This window comes from Triticum urartu, chromosome 6 (genome assembly GCF_003073215.2).
Source record: "Triticum urartu cultivar G1812 chromosome 6, Tu2.1, whole genome shotgun sequence".
Taxonomy (NCBI): Eukaryota; Viridiplantae; Streptophyta; class Magnoliopsida; order Poales; family Poaceae; genus Triticum; species Triticum urartu.
The window spans coordinates 572452306-572473955 of record NC_053027.1 but is presented as its reverse complement, the minus strand read 5'-3'; positions in this window follow the sequence as shown (position 1 = coordinate 572473955).

Sequence of the window (21650 nt, the reverse complement as noted above, 5' to 3'; positions counted from 1 at the left end):
TGCGGATCGTCCAGAGGGTCCAAGCAATGACCCCAATCTCAAGCCACCTAATGTGGCGAGACGCCAAGGGGAGGCCTGGAGTTCCGAATAAAGGTCAGGGAAGTTGGTGTGGCACCAATTTCTGCCCACCGCCTCGCGAAAGCAGCTCCAAATGAATTGCGCGGACACACAGGAGAAGAAGATGTGGTTCGAGTCCTCGGGAGTAGCGCAAAGCGGGCAAAGACCGGTGCCCGGGCCATTACGCTTGCGAACCTCAACGCCAGACGGGATCCGACCGCGAATCCACTGCCACATGAAGATCCGAATTTTCAGAGGCAGGCGGATGGACCAAACCGTCGCAAGGGGGGGAGGGGCGGAGGAGGGGGCGATGGCAAGGTAAAGCGACTTGGTGGAGAATTGGCCCGAAGGTTCGAGGCGCCAATGCATGATGTGGTCCGAATCGCATATTGATGATTTGGATGTTGTTTTATATGATTACTGTCTTTCATAGTTCAATATGCGATTATTGACATATATTGCTGTTGAATTTTGATGTTACCAGTCATCAATTAATTTGCAGTAGCAAATGACAATTGCTAGCTACTCTCCAGATGCTTCAGTAGCAGTCTGCAATGGATGTGCCTAAGTTTCTGCATACGAGGACTCTGTAATGGGATGGATCTCATGCCTGCAGCAAGATGTATGCCCAAGCTAGAAAAGCTGGAGATTGTTTTTCATTGACATTGATGAGGATGAGTACCTCGACAATCCTGGTGTTCTTTATTTTGGGATCGAAAACCTCTCTGGTCAGGTAAGGTTACTTACAGATGTGAGATACTTATCTCAGTTCTTAAAAGGACCCTTGACGCTGTAAAGGCTTCCCTGGAGAGAGCAGTCAGCACACATCCTAACAACCACCTTACTCTAATCTTCGATGAATCTGAGGTTTTGTTGTATGAAGACCGAGCTTAAATGTACTCCCTCTATAAACACATATAAGAGCGTTTAAATAACTAAAGTAGTGATCTAAACGCTCTTATATTTCTTTACGGAGGGAGTACGTATCTAACTTCTTCTCTAGATTTATCTCATATTTATAGCTTGCTAGTTCTATTGTAGTGTAGTATACTTACTAGCAATCACCTTTTCTGAATGGGTAAACCGTCTTCAGTTCAGTTTGTCTCTCAAGGAGACCGTGCATTTGTACAGAAGTTTCACTGTCAGGTTCAGTTTAACTACAAGCACTGTACTGGTGGTGGAATTAGATTTAGATCACCAAGCCAAAAAGCAGTAACCTCACCAAAGATGAGAGTTGCTGCTGGCCTACTGCAGTTGTTCTCTCTGTGTACTCATTAATTTGTATGACGGCCGGTTCGGTCTTCAGTTCTTCGATGCCCCTCTCAGAAACGAAGTGCAGTTTATATATGTATCTTAGGTGCAAGACCTGGGTTTGGACAGGTGCCCGCTGTTGGCCTCTGAAGCCGGTGAGTACACGCCGGCGGAGCAGCTGGTTACAAATCAGTTGGATACAGTGGACGACTCCAACATTTCTGAGGCTGGTGATGCGCCGCGGATTCTGCAGCTGGACTTGAATGGCGTTTGCGAGGCCTGAGCCTGTAGGCGGTCGAATCGGAACAGTCAATAGGAAGACCCCCGGCACCGGGATGGACGAAGAGGTAATTCATTCGCAACATATCCGTATTGTGTTGTTGGCTCCGTATCGATGCGCTTGCTCCGATCTTGACGAGGCTTGCAGTATTATTGTTATTAACAGCTTCTTAGTGATGGATTCCGATTTTAACAGTCAATTGTTATGATCACACTGGGTTCAGAATTGGTCAAGAACGCTATTGCGTACTGATTTAACTTCAGTGGACAAACAAGTGAACATACATTTTTTCAGCAAGCTAACATATGCAATATTTCTTACAATACAATTATATAGAAGTTCTTTTTTCTGGCAAATAACTACATGGAAGTCGCACAGGAATCACGTTCCTTCTGTTATAAGTTAGCAATTTTGACATTCACAACTAAATTGAAAACTACAACTCAAGCAATAATAAATTGTATTTACAGCTCAGTCATTTTGCATCATCTCTTCGAGAACTTCATCCACACTCATGTTGGCAACTATTTGTACCACGAAATTTTAGAAATATGGTTTAACAACAAAGGTGATCAGCTTGATAATTCAACATTACTTAACTCTATATATTTCATAAAAAAAGTCTGGAAATCTCTGCAACTTGCCCATCACAAATCTCAACAATACTAGCCGAGTTAGTGGATTAGCACAAATGAATATCTGTTTGTTCTGTTTATCTTTGAACACCCCAAATGCCCTTGCCTCATTCTTGATTGATAAACTATCAACATACTTGAGTAGAATGACAGGAGGCACGCGCTTGCTTTGTGGACTTGGTTGTTCTCCCACCTCAAGGAATATCTGCACAAAAGTTTGAGACGTCAAAAAACACAAAGTACAGCAGCACAAGCACAAAATCCTGCAAGTCAAATATATAACCAGTTCTAAAAACACCTGAATAGCATTGAGTGTTGGAAGAGTGCAATTGTCCTCACAACTACTTGCATGTAAGTATGCTCCTGGTTGTCAACGGGATCCTAAGATGATGGGAGTTCGTTCTCAAACTTCCTTCCCTGGAAAGGCATGGCCTGTTGACAAGTTGTATCAGTTTCACAATTATAGTCATATAGTTGGTTTGGTAAGAGTGCAGCATTTTAGTGCTCGAGCTCCACAGAGCCGTTTCTTTAAAACATTCAAAAATTGCATTTAAAATTTTCCAGAAAAACGAAAAAAATTCCACATTGATACATGGATTTCTACTATACGTGTGTAAATTTTCATGCGAAAATACATTGATTCACAAACTACACAAAAAGTGAAAATCGTTCTTTTTTTGTAGTGAAAAGTACACATACTTTTGACTGTTTCAAAATCACAAATTTCTCATTTTTGTGCAGCTTGCGTATCGATGTATTTTCTCATGAAAAATTGCACAAATGCAATATACATTCGTATGAAAATGTTGATTTTTTCAGTTTTTTTTAACTTTGAAACATTTGTTTTGAGTTTTTCAGAAAACAAAAACAAGCTCCATGGAGCTCGAGCACCAAAAGGCATTTCTTGTTTGGTAACACAAGGAAAAAATTAAATATGCGAGCTCCATGGAAGCAGTTTTTATTCCCTAGGAGAAGCGTACGACTACTACAATCTGTACCTGTGGGAAATCATTTTCGGAATAAGGTACGGGAAGAGCAGGCTCAACTTTGATAGAACAAAATGCATGCAAGAGATAGTTGTGGCAGGACGTCCCACAAGCAGCAGAGATAATCCTCCATATGATGATCGCTGGGCGAAAGTAAGAAATTGCCAAAATCGGCTGCTGCTGGAGAATCCGGTAGGAGCAAGCGTACACGATTTTACAGTATATGCCGTCAACCAGGGCATAAGTGCAACACTTGCCCGTAAAAGGGTGATCTCCCTCGGAAAGTAAGGAAGGAGTCCAAATGCTCAAACGACAGAGTGAGTGCTGCAACCCTAAAGTTGTTCTTCATGTGGTGGATAATGGTAACCTAGATTCACTCCAGTGGGGTGGTTAGCCCAAATATGCATTAGTGATTGTCATCGTGTACGTGAACTGTAATTTGTTCTTGTAGGTTGAGGGTTCAGTAGCTGTGAGGAGAATGATATATGTAATTTTCAAAGAATATTTGTGAAATGTGGCACCAGTAACTGTCATTTGCAACACTTGCATCAGCCCCCTGTCCATTGCCTTCCGTTCTTTTTGAGCTGCCTTCCCATTTTTGGTACCTGTTTTCGTGTGCCTGCCCATGTGGTTTTCCCTTACTCCTGGCCATTTGTTTGTTTTGTGATGTACTCCTAGTACGCATCAAGAAAATGATATTGGCTCTGTTTTGTGGACGGGAGAAGATTGCAAGGGACCGGATCTGGTACTGCTAGGGTTCTTTCTTCAATTTGGGGAATCGTTGCATCACGGGCTTGCGAGCGTGGTTGTCTTGCTAAAAAATCAATGTGTGAGGTGGACCCCTGACTGAGGACCATACTGACGAGGGAGTGCTGCCGTAGACGCCGTCTACTCCCAAACGGCTGTCATCTATTCACGTGCGCTCGCCGTTAACAGAATAAATGTAATACAATGATTTCCTGACACCGTATACGATCGACAATACCCGATGCGGCCGACATCCCGATGCGAACGAATGCCCGGCGATTCCGTGAGTAGGCGCGCTCGTCCGCTCCTGTGGTGTTTCGAGTCTCAGACTTCTTTTTTCCTCTTTGGCTTGTGGTGTGAACTGTGTGTGTGTTTGAACTGTGTGCATCTTCAGGCTTCAGCGCGTCTTCAATTTTGTCGATGGACGAAACCCCCTCTTAACAAAAGGAACTTTGCCTAATGCGCTTCACAAGCTATGACTTTGTAATGACACTATTGAGCATTATCGTCGCACTTGTTTAGAAACAGAGTATGGGTGTAACGTGCCTGATCAGCAAGGGAGATCGAGAAGGAGGGATCGGAGTTGGTAGGAGGAAGAAAGGGGAAAGTGGTTGGGAGGAAGATAACTTGGAGAGAGGGCAGCTCTGCTCCGATTTGTTTTAGCCAAGTACTCCCTTCGTTCGGAAATACTTGTCTGAGGAATGGATGTATGTAGATGTATTTTAGTTTTAGATACATCCATTTGTATCCATTTCTACGACAAATATTTCCGGACTGAGGGAGTAATACACGATACCCACACCAGCCACACGCGACTGTACTTAAGCACGCTAACCCAACAACCACACGCACACCTACTCGACCGCTCTTGGGTCGTCATCAGCCCCCGCCTCTGCCAGGTGGGCCTCCTCAGATCTCATGCTTGCGGGCCACCGTCAATCGTGACAATGGGGACTCGAATTAAACTCATTCAGTAGATAAGGGAATAAATATATACACTCTATATTGGTAGCAATTCGTCTTGTTAACACCTGGTCTTGTACAACGTAAGATAATTTTCCATGCTTGTTTGTCTCCTTAAGTAATTTAGTCATGTATTTTGGTAATTTGCTTCAGCAAGTTCTTTGACAAGCTGAAAAACGCACCCTATCTGTGAGGAACCTGACTGAATCTATCTGAAGAAAAGAGACACTTCCCGCGTTTTTCTGAATTTCGTTGAGTTTCAGAGTTAGAGTAGTTCGGGTCCTATCATTATTATCGCTAAAAAAAGGAAGATGGCCGATGCTACCATTCCTTAGCAAGCTAGACATGCTAGAGTGTTTCAAACTTGGTGCGTGCTAGTTTCCCAGACAAACCACTTGGTACTAGTATATGCTAACTGTTCATTGCAGTATACACTTGTGATATGCCAGTGTTAAATTTTAATGTTACTGATGGTTCACAGTGCAGCTCTCGTATTCTTGAGTAGCAGATGATAAGTCTTGGTGTCCTGGCCAATGTTGGAAACGGGACGCGAAAGGGCTGCATGAAGATGATGGTGATTGGTGATGGTGATGGTGTTGGAGATCAGAATCACTGAACCCTCCCTGTTCTCGAAGCTCGTCCCTGAACACAAAGACATCATACTGAAGTTTCACCAACCGATTCATTTGGTTATGTATGAGCACTCAATTGTGTTGGAAATATGCCCTAGAGGCAATGATAAAATAATTATTATATTTTCTTGTTCATGATAATTGTCTATTATTCATGCTAAAATTATGTTATCCGGAAATCGTAATACATGTGTGAATATATAGACCACAACACGTCCCTAGTGAGCATCTAGTTGACTAGCTCGTTGATCAATAGATAGTCATGGTTTCCTGACTATGGACATTGGATGTCATTGATAACGGGATCACATCATTAGGAGAATGATGTGATGGACAAGACCCAATCCTAAGCATAGCATAAAGATCGTGTAGTTCGTTTGCTAGAGCTTTTCCAATGTCAAGTACCATTTCCTTAGACCATGAGATTGTGCAACTGCCGGATACTGTAGGAGTGCTTTGGGTGTGCCAAACGTCACAACGTAACTGGGTGACTATAAAGGTGCACTACGGATATCTCCGAAAGTGTCTGTTGGGTTGGCACGAATCGAGACTGGGATTTGTCACTCCGTGTGACGGAGAGGTATCTCTGGGCCCACTCGGTAATGCATCATCATAATGGGCTCAATGTGACCAAGGGGTTGGTCACGGGATCATGCATTACGGTACCAGTAAAGTGACTTGCCGGTAACGAGATTGAACAAGGTATTGGGATACCGACGATCGAGTCTCGGGCAAGTAACGTACCGATTGACAAAGGGAATTGTATACGGGATTACTTGAATCCTCGACATCGTGGTTCATCCGATGAGATCATCGTGGAACATGTGGGAGCCAACATGGGTATCCAGATCCCGCTGTTGATTATTGACCGAAGAGTCGTCTCGGTCATGTCTGCGTGTCTCCCGAACCCGTAGGGTCTACACACTTAAGGTTCAGTGACGCTAGGGTTGTAGAGATATTAGTATGCAGTAACCCGAAAGTTGTTCGGAGTCCCAGATGAGATCTCGGACGTCACGAGGAGTTCCGGAATGGTCCGGAGGTAAAGATTTATACATGGGAAGTCCTATTTTGGCCACCGGAAAATGTTCGGGATTTTTCAGTATTGTACCGGGAAGGTTCTAGAAGGTTCCGGAGTGGGGCCCACCTACATGGGGGACCCACATGAACGTGGGTAGTGGGGGCAAGGTCCCACACCCCTGGTCAAGGCGCACCAAGATCCCCCCTTAGAAGGAATAAGATCATATCCCGAAGGGATAAGATCAAGATCCCTAAAAAGGAGGGATAACAATCGGTGGGGAAGGGAAATGATGGGATTTCTTTTCCCCACCTTTGCCAATGCCCCAATGGACTTGGAGGGCAAGAAACCAGCCCCCTCCACCCCTATATATAGTGGGGAGGCGCATGAGAGCCGCACCCTAGCCCCTGGCGCCTCCCTCTCCCCTCGTAACACCTCTCCCTCTCGCTGGGCTTGGCGAAGCCCTGCCGAGATCCCCGCTGCTTTCACCACCACGCCGTCGTGCTGCTGGATCTCCATCAACCTCTCCTTCCCCCTTGTTGGATCAAGAAGGAGGAGACGTCTTCCCCAACCGTACGTGTGTTGAACGCGGAGGTGCCGTCCGTTCGGCGCTAGAATCATCGGTGATTTGGATCACGACGAGTACGACTCCATCAACCCTGTTCCCTTGAATGCTTCCGCTCGTGATCTACAAGGGTATGTAGATGCACTCCTCTCTCTCGTTGCTAGATGACTCCATAGATTGATCTTGGTGATGTGTAGAAAATTTTAAAATTCTGCTACGTTCCCCAACAGTGGCATCATGAACTAGGTCTATGCGTAGTTTCTATGCACGAGTAGAACACAAAGTAGTTGTGGGCGTCGATTTTGTCAATTTACTTGCCGTTACTAGTCTTATCTTAATTCGGCGGCATCGTGGGATGAAGCGGCCTGGACCGACCTTACACGTACGCTTACGTGAGACAGGTTCCACCGACTGACATGCACTAGTTGCATAAGGTGGCTAGCGGGTGTCTGTCTCTCCCACTTTAGTCGAATCGGATTCGATGAAAAGGGTCTTTATGAAGGGTAAATAGAAATTGGCATATCACGTTGTGGTTTTGGCGTAGGTAAGAAACGTTCTTGTTTAGAAACCTATAGCAGCCACGTAAAAATTTGCAACAACAATTAGAGGACGTCTAACTTGTTTTTGCAGCATGTGTCGTGTGATGTGATATGGCCAAACGGATGTGATGAATGATATATGTGATGTATGAGATTGATCATGTTCTTGTAATAGGAATCACGACTTGCATGCCGATGAGTATGACAACCGGCAGGAGCCATAGGAGTTGTCTTAATTTATTTATGACCTGCGTGTCAACATATAATGTTATGTAATTACTTTACTTTATTGCTAAATCGTTAGCCATAGTAGTAGAAGTAATAGATGACGAGACAACTTCATGAAGACACGATGATGGAGATTGACGGTGTCCTGGACTAGGGGGTACTCAACACGTCATCTCCCGATCTGTTAGATTGGGCCGAGGACCCCCGTGGCCGTATACTCATGGGCCAGTCCAGACGGCTGCCGCATACAAGGAAGATTTCACAAGACTTGGTGATCAAGACAATGATTCCTCCCCCACCGGCGTATTCGGCTAGGACTCTTGTTATCCTAGGCCTCTGGTGCATTATATAAACCGAGGTCAGGCTAGTCGATAGACAGATACACAACAATCATCCCATAGGCTAGCTTCTAGGATTTAGCCTCTTTGATCTCATGGTAGATCTACTCTTGTACTACCCATATCTTCAATATTAATCAAGCAGGACGTAGGGTTTTACCTCCATCAAGAGGGCCCGAACCTGGGTAAAACATTGTGTCCTTTGTCTCCTGTTACCATCCGCCTAGACGCATAGTTCGGGACCCCCTACCCGAGATCCGCCGGTTTTGACACCGACATTGGTGCTTTCATTGAGAGTTCCGCTATGTGTTCGGAAAAAGGTCGATGGCTCGCTTGCAGATCAACTGCGACTTCGGCATCTTCGTCACCAACTCGACTGGTCACCTTGGTTCGACCAAGGACTGCGCCCTATCTCCGATCGTCATGTTCGGATGAGGGCCTTCATCAACGTCAACTCTGATCTCTATCAAGATCATGGAGGAATCATCCAGGGATCCCGGGGGCTCAACGTCAACATTGCCCTCGGGCGACCGTGCTGTTTTTCTGGACAGCGAACTTGTATCCGCCGCCACCGTCTCCTCAAGTGTCGTTTTAACGATTTCTTTGGTGGTATTGTGCAAAAAAATTGGGTCTACAACAACCCTGGAAAATTTCATCGAGTTCCGATGGAGGAATCTCTGGCAATCCGCGATATACCGGAGCCCTGTCAAATCTGGATGAGTTTAGGGCGTGGTGTCCAGCTTCTAGCTCGGACGTCCTTTGAATGATCCAACCGTTGATCGGCTGCGGAATTCCTATATCTACCAGCCCTCCAAATTTCAGCTCGATCCGACCGTCCAAACTCCGGGAACCTTTCGATTAGTGCATCACTTTGCGCAAAAACGAATCCGACCCGAGTTCGTCTTTTTTATGAACGGGATTTCGGACATCCTTTTTGAAGGAAGTTTTGTATGGGATATTGTGTTTTGTTCCCGAACACATCCCACTAAAATCTTTTGAACATGATCTTCAGCATCATGCTGGTGTCAAACCAGTCCGGCAATATTGCTCCACGGCTGCCGACCTGCGCTAGACACGTCGTCACTTTATTGAGCCGAGCTCAACTTCTTCGGATCATCATCTCGGCAAGCCGAACAACAGTTCGGCATCGCAAAGAATAAATCATCACCAACATCGCCGCCCCACGGGTTACACGGAGCGGGCACACCGGCATCGCCGCACGGTCACTTCATCAAGCCGGCATTGACCACGTCACGACCTGCATCGGCAGGGCCGCACTATTGCTCCTCCGAGCCGGTGTCCATCACGCCGACCTACTTCGACATCTCGGCTGGACCGGGGGCTTCATCATCTCTTCATCAACCTACTCCGGTAACGGATGTGCGGATCGAGTCCCAATTTTAGGAATCACCTTCCTTCAGATTGCTACAACAAATAAACCAGGTGCTATTAATCCTAGTATTTTTTCTTGTTTGGGTTCAATTTTTTCCGAGGAATTATTACTCTGGTTTGTCCATCATATGTACACAGGTCTATCAAATGGTGGCCGCATTAACAACGGTCGCACGGTGGTCCAGTCAGTCTCCGTACATAGTCCGGCGAATGCCGCATCTGGAACTCGGACCGACCTGTGAATTCAGGCTTTGCCACGCCCTTACCGCATCACGCCGACGCCCTGCATCGACATTGACTTCGGCAACAGGCCATATATCTTTTATTACTCATTTTGCATAAATTATTTATTATGCAACGATTTTTTTTAATTATCATTATTACTATTATCTCCGGTTTGCACTATTTTTTGTGCATAGGAAAATGATCCGGGGACTTCGACGTCACTCTGCCGGTCTGCATTGACCGTGCTAGGTCACCACTTCAGTGTGTCGAGCTCTCTGCGCCGCCACCTCGGGACCGGCTTGGGGTGTCAGGACCCCGATCCTAAGTCACGCCGATCTATCATGTAACACATCATATCACTTTGCGGCCTCACGCACGGTATTCCCACGGGTGCCACCTTACCTGGCCCGGGACTGTTTGCGCCTTTTGGCTCACGTATATGATAGTGTCGCTAGCATCCATATGACAAAGAACCCGGGCCGACATGGCTAGTCGTGAACCCAAAGCGGCACTAACCCATGGGGACAGGCATACATGAATCAACTTCGAGCATGTCGGTCAACTGCGTGTGAATCCGGGCTGTAGCACTGGGCTAACAGGACTCCGGTAACCCGGGTTGTAGCAGGCTAGGCAGGACTCCGAATGTCACCGCGTGACATTTCCCCGAAGGGACAGACACAGGAACGAAGTGAAACACATGCCGGCCAGTCAAGTGTCCTGAGCAGTAGTGCTGGGCTAGCAGGACTCCGGTGAACCGGGCTGTAGCAGACTACTATGGCTCATGGAAGCACAAGACTACATTTCCCCATAGGAGAGGCTGCCAAGGATAAACAACTAGATTGTCGGATCCCACACATACCAAGCATTTCAATCATACACACAATATGCTCGATATGTGTAAATACAACATGGCATCACAACAAGACTCTACGACTCAAGTATTTATTCAATAGGCTCCGAGGAGCCAAGATATTACAAACATGGGTCTCATGACCCAACATACATAGCATACAAGCAACAAGCACATGCGGAAGCTTAACTTGTCTGAGTACAGACAACTACAAATGAAGAAGGCTGAGAAGCCTGACTATCTACCAGATCCTGCCGAGGGCACAAGATCGTAGCTGAGGTATCAAGCTAAACGTCAAAGTCCACACGGAACTACTAGCGAGACTGACGTCTCTCTGCAAAACATAAAATAGGCAAACGTGAGTACAAATGTACCCAGCAAGACTTACATCAGAACTAACTACATATGCATCGGTATCAACAAAGGGGGTAGTGGAGTTTAACTGCAGCAAGCCAGCTTAGACTCGGTGGCTATCCTGAACTACGACTGCAAGCAACTCTTTTGAGGTGGCGCACACGAGTCCACATATTCACCATATTAATACACCATTATGGATCCGCTCCCGTCTTCCTACGAGAACGCCATCCATAGCACTCACATCTTGCGCATTTTAAAGTATCCACTTTCACTTGTCTATGAACTGTTATAGGCAACCCAGAAGTCCATTACCGCGGACACGGCTATTCGAATAGATGATGTTAACCCTGCAGGGGTGTACTTCTTCACACACGCTCTCACCACTTATCGCCGTTTACACGACATGTACTCGGCAACCTTCAAGCGGAAGCCCAGCGAGGGTGTCGGCCACGGCCTACCTAAACACTCAAGTCTCTAGTCCAGGTTTATCGCCTATTCAGGTTCCATCCGCAGGGAGTCCGGTCGAGGTTTCCACATACGGCCCCGAACGATGTGAGCAGGGTTCCAGAGACACCAAACGGGCGCCCGGTACACCGTGCCACGTGCCTACCGCAACACAGCCCACCCCTACGGTCAGCGCTGCGTGCGGCCCCCAGCATACTACAAACACCAGAAACTACTTGCAACTCCTGGACAGAGGACAAGGGTGATTAAGAAGCCGAGAGAGTCAATTAAGGATCCCAATGTGTGGTAGTAACTGTTTCATGGATCACAAACACAGAACTCAGTTCCTGAGGACGGCTTCAATGAGACAACCCACCATGTACTCCTACATGGCCTCTCACCGCTACCTTTACCAAATCGTGTTCACACACTTAGCTCCCAACAGTAGGACATGTTCAACACCATTCCAATTCATTCCCGATGAATCAGACCCGACTCAACTCTAAGCAGTAGCAGGCATGACAAACAAGCATGAATGAGTAGGCACATCAGGGCTCAAACAACTCCTACTCATGCTAGTGGGTTTCATCTATTTACTGTGGCAATGACAGGTCATGCAAAGGATAAAGGGGTTCAGCTACCGCAGCAAGTACGTAACAGATGAATCGTTGTTGTCCTAATGCAGTAAAAGAGAGCAAGAGCGAGAAAGTGGGATTGTATCGGAATGAACAAGGGGGGTTTTGCTTGCCTGGCACTCCTGAAGATAATATAGTTCTTCATCGGTATCATCGATCACATCATCGAAGCAACGTCTACTGAGAGGGGACAATCACCGGCAACAGAGAGAAAACACAATCAATGCGATGCAACAATATGATGCATGAATATTACATGGCAAAATGAGTGTGTTGGGCTAATGCATCTACAACCAGGGTGGTTTGAGCTCATTTGAATCAAAGATTCAAATACAAACTCAAGTTATGGGTTTATAAAATGCATTAACATGTTTTGAGCTAAACAGCAAGGTTAAGTTGCTTAAACATGCATGAAAACAGTACAGATGGATAGATTGGATTTTTCTAATCATTTTTCATATATAAATTATTTCATTTGGAGTTACGGTTGATTTTCTATGAATTTTTGAAGTTTGTAGCATTTTCTGGAATTTCCTGAATAAACTTGAATCCAGAAAATGTTTTATTGCATCAGCATTATGTCACAGTGACGTCAGCGGGTCAACAGGGCGGGTCCAGGTCAAACCTGACTAGTGGGTCCCACTGGTCAGTGCCACGGTGCTAGTTAGGGTCACTGACATGTGGACCCAGTCAATGGCCACGTCAGCATGGTCAATGCTGAAGCGTGGGGCCACTTTGTTGATTAGTTAACTAAGCATAAACTAATCTAAGTTTAATTAGGCCGTGGGACCCTGCTGTCAGTGTCACTAGGTGTTGACTAAGTGCGTCATTAGCCCTAATTAATCTGCCACATCACCCTCGCCGGAGTTACGCCGGCGGCGACCAAAACGCGGCGGAGGCGCACTGGAGTGGCTCGGTTTTCGCCTGTAGGAGGTTGTTTGGGCTGCGGGCGGTCCCGTTGGAAAGCTGGCACTCGGCCGCATCCAACGGAGGTGGAGGGAGGCCCTGGGGTTGCCGGGGTTGGGCTAAGCGATGAGGTCAAGCGGCGGCGGGGCTCGGGTTCCATGAGCGCAGTTGCTGCGGTGCGTTAGCGAGCGGGATGAGGTGCTGGGCGGACTCCACATGGCTCCGGGAGCACGCGGGACTCGATGGTTCGAGCAACAGAGCACAACAACTAGGTTCCCAGCGGCCATGGCGGACGGCGGCGCTCGGCCATGGTGGGAAAGCTAGTTAGGGGACAAAATAGAAACGGGGAAGAGAGGGGTTCGGATCAGGAGCTCACGGCGGGTCGACGGGTAGGCTCAGCGGCTCGGGGGAGGTGCTGACGACGGAGAATCGAGGACGGTGGCCGTCGGATGCAGAGGGCGATGGCGAGCTCGAGGACGGCGTCATGGGGCTCCCTGCGTCATGTGACTCGGCGATGAGGAAGAGGGCGTCACGGCAGACCTCGGGGATAGCTCGGAGAGGCGAGGAGGTGGCTGTGGCCGTGGTGGTTTCGGACGGCGGCAACGGGCTCGTTCGGCCGAGCTCGAGATCGAGCGAGGAGAAGGGGGAGAGTGACCAAAGGAGAAGGGGGTCGGCGGGGTCGGGGCGGCCGCGAGGAGTGGCCTCGAGGCGTCGCCACGCTGTCCAAGCGGGGCAGGCGGCCAGGGAGCTGCGTGGCGAGCTCGGCGTGCGCGGGCGTGCTCCTCTCTGCCTGCCTGGCGAGAGGAAGCAGGTGGCTAGCACGGGCCAGCACAGTGCTAGGCCGGCCAGTGGGCTGCCTGGTGGGCTGCGCCGGGTAAGCTAGTAAGTCTCTCTCTCTCTTTCTTTTATTCTGTTTTAGTTCTCTATTTCTTCTGTAGCTTTAGGGCTTTGATTAAAATACCAGATCAATCCCAAAAATCAAGAAACTGCTCATGGCTACTGTTTAGAATATATCAAACAGTAAACATTTTAGTTTATGATTATTTGGGCATTTAAAATATTTAATAGCATTTAAATGCCCAAATGCAAATAAAGTATGATTTAATTCAGTGACCAAATATGTCATGGAAAAATGTGCAACACCTCTGGTTATGGTTTTAGCATTTTCCAGAAATGATGATCATTTTTAAAAGCCATTTGGATTCACTAAGAATATTTTAGTTGAACCTAGTGAATTCCTTTGATGCTAGGGTTTAGGCAATCCCCATTTCGATTTTCTGTGAAAAGTAAACATGATGCATCACCAAATACTAGCACTAGGTGTTGCCAGAAGCTAGGGATGTGACAACTCACCCCCACTAAACAAGAATCTCGTCCCGAGATTCAAGACGTGAGGTAAGAAAGACAGGGGCACAAGACCAACACAATCTTCACGATCCAGGTTGCAACTCTTAAGGTTGTTGATTCGTTGCAGCACGTTGATCTTGACATCCTCGCTTTTGAGATCTTCATCCACGTGAGGACGACGGAAGAAACTCTACTAGGATTGATCTTCTCAAAGATCGAACTATACAATCTCAACTCGCGGAATGAGATGTTCAAACATCTCGAGTTGAGACACAAACACATCGAGAGGGATGGAAGAACAAACGATGGGGTTTGATTTGGTGGGCAACAATTCCATGCTTAGAAAGATGGTGGATGGTGTCAAGGTGGCGAGGAAATAATTGCCATGATCCCGTAATGGAGCACCTTGGAAAGGTGACTCGAAGAACTATTCCCCTATGTGGCAAAAGAATTACTCTTGATTCAGAGATCATTGAAACTCTTTATACCAGCCTAAGGCAATTCACAACAATCGTTTGGCGGAGTACAAAGGGATGGCATAACCGGACTAGAATGGATGATGTGGACTACCTTGTTAAAGACAACGCAAAGGATGATTTGCTTATCATCGGAGGTGGAGGGGACCCATGGTAGGTCCACTTTTGAAGATGATATTGGACAGCTACTACCGAGAAGGGCATCCCATGGAAAATTGACACGATGGGGTGCAAGCTGGAAACAAAATGCAAATGTTTGGAGTGTTCCAACCATCATATCTGCCTGAGATTCAGATCCGATTGTTGTCAGGATATTCCAGACTCATCGAGTCTAGAAGAAAATGAAAGCTTGCAACACAAATCGACGAGATGGCATTGCGGGATTCTCGGGAAATGAACTACAATAGCAAGCTCCAAAACATGAGCCGGATCTGCTACAAACCTGTGAACACGCTGTCCCAGATAAGCATGACCACGTAGTAGTCTTATAATAAAACACTGCGGAGTTCAGGTTGAGGACCATCATCGAGGATATTGAAGTCCTTACATAAGTCCGGATTAGCTCTTATGAAGGAATTCCTTCTCCTTGAACAAATCAGTCAGTGGCTTGGTGTACTAGGAGATACATATGGAATGGAGGTAGCGAGCCTGTCAAACCATAGCATACTTCGCACATGCATGACTGACTTGGGATGGAACCAAAGGAAACAAAAACAATCTTTCTCAAACTCACGGCGGCAACTTGCACCAAATGCACGTGAACTTGGAGAAAGTCACTTCTTACACCAAACATGTATTTCATGAACGGGACATGAAAATAATGCTTACAGAAGTTTCCAACACTAGCTTGATGTTCAACATGAACCACGGAGGAGACAAGATGCTGCTGATGGGCTCAATAGCAACTCATCGGAATTTCCATATCACTGGACTTCCACCATCATGTGAACAATGTGATAGTATTGGTCAGACCAAAAGATGTAATGGTGTATGCTCGGGGAATCATCCACGAGTAAGACAACAATACGAACATCGTTGGTTCTGATTTGACTTGACGATAGCCCATACTCAAGTCAAAGTTTGGACAAGACGATAGATTCAACAACCGATCCTGAGGAACAATCGATGAAAATATCATCTTTCTTCAACACACACACGCACAAGGATATCCCTTTGGAATGAACTGAGTCGGACAAGCTTTCATCTTCCAACTCTCCAAGTTGTTGTTTAGCTTAACCAACTAGCTCAGGGTATCCAACACAGATTCTTGAAGAAGGGGTGGTTTGGTGGGAACCAGCATGATCACGAACTCAACATAGCGGTCAGGTGACAACCTGGTAATACTTCCGAGAAGATATTCGGAACATCACGAACCACCGATATGTTACTAAGCTCGAGAACAACCTTGCTTTTTAGGGCAAGATGTTATGATCAAAGAGTGAGGGATTGACACAATCCTAACTCATCGATCGAGGAGTGCACCAGGAATAAGGACTAGGTAGCACGGTCAATCTTAGGATGATGATTTAATAACCAACACGCTAAGAATGAGAGTATTGTCCATTTACTACCAAGCAACGAGTTGCTAGGAGTATTGATTTCACACATCACAATTCATTTGTCGATATTCCGGTTGCAACAACACGGAACCGAGGAATGAACAGTGATGGCAAGAAGTATCACTAAATCAAGAATTCATAAGAAGTGGTGCGATTCTCATGACATTCTTGATAAGAAAGAAGGTGACACTCCACGGTAGAACAGAGCAAAAGCTAGATTGGCATTTAGATCTGCGGATTACAACTACTTTGACCCAATCCTAGAAATGGATAAGGTACTGGAGTTTGTTTCTCCTAGTCATTCCGGAATAGAATGGCTTGACGGACCACAAGAATGATAGGCACCGATGAACACGAATGCACACATACTCCTGACTATCAATTGATAGAAGAAGGTCAGAAAACAACTAAGGAGGGACAACTCAAAAGAACATCTGATTTTCTAAGTTGTGGATACATAGGTTGGTATGTCGAACGAGTTCAGCATATTTCTTCCGGATAACCCATGCAGAAAGGTAGAACTGGCAGAGTCACAATATAGCATGGAGAACTCATCGAGAGCACTCCTGTTGTGATCCTTTGGTCCAACAAACTTCTGCCATAAGTGGTTCATAGTATTTGGAAGAAGGAAATACCACGAACTTCAAGGACTATCGCAAAGGTTACTAATATCCTAAAGGAACTAGCAACACTATCAACATGAGGTAAGTAGGGTGAATCTCGGGTTCAAGAACCCAGGAATAGAATACCTACTACTAAGTGGCATCACGGGATGCTTTCGAGAATGGTGGCCAGAATCATCACACCGGGAACACAAAACATGGCTAGGTTACTAGATGATCCCCTAACACACCTAGGGTCATAATAATAGTTCCAACATATATGTCGAGGCAACAGAGTACCTCAATTCACCGATTAGTGTGATTAATCTGGCCCAAATGGACATCAGGAACATGGAGGAATGATTGCAAGTGCATCAGACTATCTAGAAACCTGGGATGACTCGGACAGCATAACGGCTGTAAATGCTCAAAATGATTTGAGACATCCTGCAAAATGGTGGCATAACCACTCAGCATCACAAAATCAAGGTTCTGAGATCAACTAACAACACACGGAAATAGTAGGAACTGAACTGGGCTTGAAACCAACAATCCTATAAGTCTATGGATTAGTAACACGTCATCCTGATAGATAGATGAGAAGGCCTAGTTCTTAATCCCCGTAGAAGAGAAGAGGTTGACTCAGATCAGAAGGCATGAGGTATAAGGAGTAAAAAGAGCCTTACGTTCCCTTCCACAATCAATTCCCTTATATAACTAAAGCATTTCTAGACTCAACTTCGACCAGTTTGGCTTGGTAATCCTACAGGCAGTCAGGCTCTGATACCAACGCTGTCAGGACCCCGATCCTAAGTAACACCGATCTATCATGTAACACATCATATCACTTTGCGGCCTCACGCACGGTATTCCCACGGGTGCCACCTTACCTGGCCTGGGACCGTTTGCGCCTCTTGGCTCACGTATATGATAGTGTCGCTAGCATCCATATGACAAAGAACCCGGGCCGACATGGCTAGTCGTGAACCCAAAGCGGCACTAACCCATGGGGACAGGCATACATGAATCAACTTTGAGCATGTCGGTCAACAGCGTGTGAATCCGGGCTGTAGCACTGGGCTAACAGGACTCCGGTAACCCGGGCTGTAGCAGGCTAGGCAGGACTCCGGATGTCACCGCGTGACATTTCCCCGAAGGGACAGACACAGGAACGAAGTGAAACACATGCCGGCCAGTCAAGTGTCCTGAGCAGTAGTGCTGGGCTAGCAGGACTCCGGTGAACCGGGCTGTAGCGGACTACTATGGCTCATGGAAGCACAAGACTACATTTCCCCATAGGAGAGGCTGCCAAGGATAAACAACTAGATTGTCGGATCCCACACATACCAAGCATTTCAATCATACACACAATATGCTCGATATGTGTAAATACAACATGGCATCACAACAAGACTCTACGACTCAAGTATTTATTCAATAGGCTCCGAGGAGCCAAGATATTACAAACATGGGTCTCATGACCCAACATACATAGCATACAAGCAACAAGCACATGCGGAAGCTTAACTTGTCTGAGTACAGACAACTACAAATGAAGAAGGCTGAGAAGCCTGACTATCTACCAGATCCTGCCGAGGGCACAAGTGTTGGGGAACGTAGCAATAATTCAAAATTTTCCTACGTGTCACCAAGATCTATCTATGGAGAGACCAGCAACGAGGGGAAGGAGAGTGCATCTACATACCCTTGTAGATCGCTAAGCGGAAGCGTTCAAGAGAACGGGGTTGAAGGAGTCGTACTCATCGTGATCCAAATCACCGGAGATCCTAGTGCCGAATGGACGGCACCTCCGCGTTCAACACACGTACAGCCCGACGACGTCTCCCATGCCTTGATCCAGCAAGGAGAGAGGGAGAGGTTGAGGAAGACTCCATCCAGCAGCAGCACAACGGCGTGGTGGTGATGGAGGAGCGTGGCTATCCTGCAGGGCTTCGCCAAGCACCGCGGGAGAGGAGGAAGGAGAGATGCAGGGCTGCGTCATATAGAGGAGAGGAACTCATCTCGTGTCTTGTGCAGCCCCAAAACCTCCACTATATATAGGGGCAAGGGGGAGGGGGAGGCGCCCTAGGGTTTCCCCTAGGGGGGGGGCGGCCAGGGCAGATGGGATCTCCCCTTTGGGTGACTTGGCCCCCAAGCCAGGAGGTGGGAACCCTAGATGGGGCGCCCCAAACCCCCTAGTCACGTGGGAATAGGTGAGGGGGGCGCACAGCCCCTTAGTGGGCTGGTTTGCCCCCTTCCCTTGGCCCATGAAGCCCCCCAACACTTGTCGGGGCTCCCGAAACACCTTTCGGTCATGCTGGTCATCACCCGGCACCTCCGGAACACTCCCGGACTCCAAAACCCTTCGTCCAATATATCAATCTTTACCTCCGGAACTTCTCGTGACGTCCGGGATCTCATCCGGGACTCCGAACAACATTCGGTAACCACATACAAACTTCCTTTATAACCCTAGCGTCATTGAACCTTAAGTGTGTAGACCCTACGGGTTCGGGAGACATGCAGACATGACCGAGACGTTCTCCGGTCAATAACCATCAGCAGGATCTGGATACCCATGTTGGCTCCCACATGTTCCACGATGATCTCATCGGATGAACCACGATGTCAAGGACTTAATCAATCCCGTATACAATTCCCTTTGTCTAGCGGTATTGTACTTGCCCGAGATTCGATCGTCGGTATCCCGATACCTTGTTCAATCTCGTTACCAGCAAGTCTCTTTACTCGTTCCGTAACACATCATCCCGTGATCAACTCCTTGATCACATTGTGCACATTATGATGATGTCCTACCGAGTTGGGCCCAGAGATACCTCTCCGTCACACGGAGTGACAAATCCCAGTCTCGATTCGTGCCAACCCAACAGACACTTTCGGAGATACCTGTAGAGTACCTTTATAGCCACCCAGTTATGTTTTGACGTTTGGCACACCCAAAGTATTCCTACGGTATCCGGGAGTTGCACAATCTCATGGTCTAAGGAAATGATACTTGACATTAGAAAAGCTTTAGCATACGAACTACACGATCTAGTGCTATGCTTAGGATTGGGTCTTGTCCATCACATCATTCTCCTAATGATGTGATCCCGTTATCAACGACATCCAATGTCCATGGTCAGGAAACCGTAACCATCCATTGATCAACGAGCTAGTCAACTAGAGGCTTACTAGGGACATGGTGTTGTCTATGTATCCACACATGTATCTGAGTTTCCTATCAATACAATTCTAGCATGGATAATAAACGATTATCATCAAGAAGGAAATATAATAATAATCAATTTATTATTGCCTCTAGGGCATATTTCCAACAGTCTCCCACTTGCACTAGAGTCAATAATCTAGTTCACATCGATATGTGATTAACACTCAAGGTCACATCCCCGTGTGACTAACACCCAAAGAGTTTACTAGAGTCAATAATCTAGTTCACATTTACCATGTGATTAACACTCGATGAGTTCTGGGTTTGATCATGTTATGCTTGTGAGATAGGTTATAGTCAACGGGTATGAACCTTTCAGATCTGTGTGTGCTTTACAAATCTCTATGTCATCTCCTAGATGCAGCTACCACGCTCTATTTGGAGCTATTCCAAATAACTGTTCTACTATACGAATCCAGTTTACTACTCAGAATAATCTGGATTAGTGTCAAAGTTTGCATCGGCGTAACCCTTTACGACGAACTCTTTTACCACCTCCATAATCGAGAAAATTCCTTAGTCTACTAGTTACTAAGGATAACTTTGACCGCTGTCCTGTGATCCATTCTTGGATCACTCTTGTACCCCTTGACTGACTCATGGCAAGGCACATTTCAGGTGCGGTACACAGCATAGCATACTGTAGAGCCTATGTCTTAAGCATAGGGGACGACCTTCGTCCTTTCTCTCTATTCTGCCATGGTCGAGCTTTAAGTCTTAACTTCATACCTTACAACTCAGGCAAGAACTCCTTCTTTGACTGATCCATCTTGAACACCTTCAAGATCAAGGTATGTGCTCATTTGAAAGTACTATTAAGCGTTTTGATCTATCCTTATAGATCTTGATGCTCAATGTTCAAGTAGCTTAATCCAGGCTTTCCATTGAAAAACACTTTCCAAATAACCCTATATGCTTTCCAGAAATTCTACGTCATTTCTGATCAACAATACGTCAACAACATATACTTATCAGAAATTCTATAGTGCTCCCACTCACTTCTTTGGAAATACAAGTTTCTCATAAACTTTGTATACACCCAAAATCTTTGATCATCATCAAAGCATACATTCCAACTCCGAGATGCTTACTCCAGTCCTTAGAAGGATTGCTGGAGCTTTGCATACTTATTAGCATCTTTCAGGATTAACAAAACCTTCCGGTTGTATCACATACAACCTTTCCTCAAGAAAATCGTTGAGAAAACAATGTTTTGACATCCTATCTGCAAGATTTCATAAATAATGCAGTAATCGCTAATATAATTCCAACAGACTCTTAGCATCTCTACGGGTGAGAAAGTCTCATCGCAGTCAACTCCTTGAAGTTGCCGGTAAACATCTTAACGACAAGTCGAGCTTTCTTAATGGTGATACTTACCATCATTGT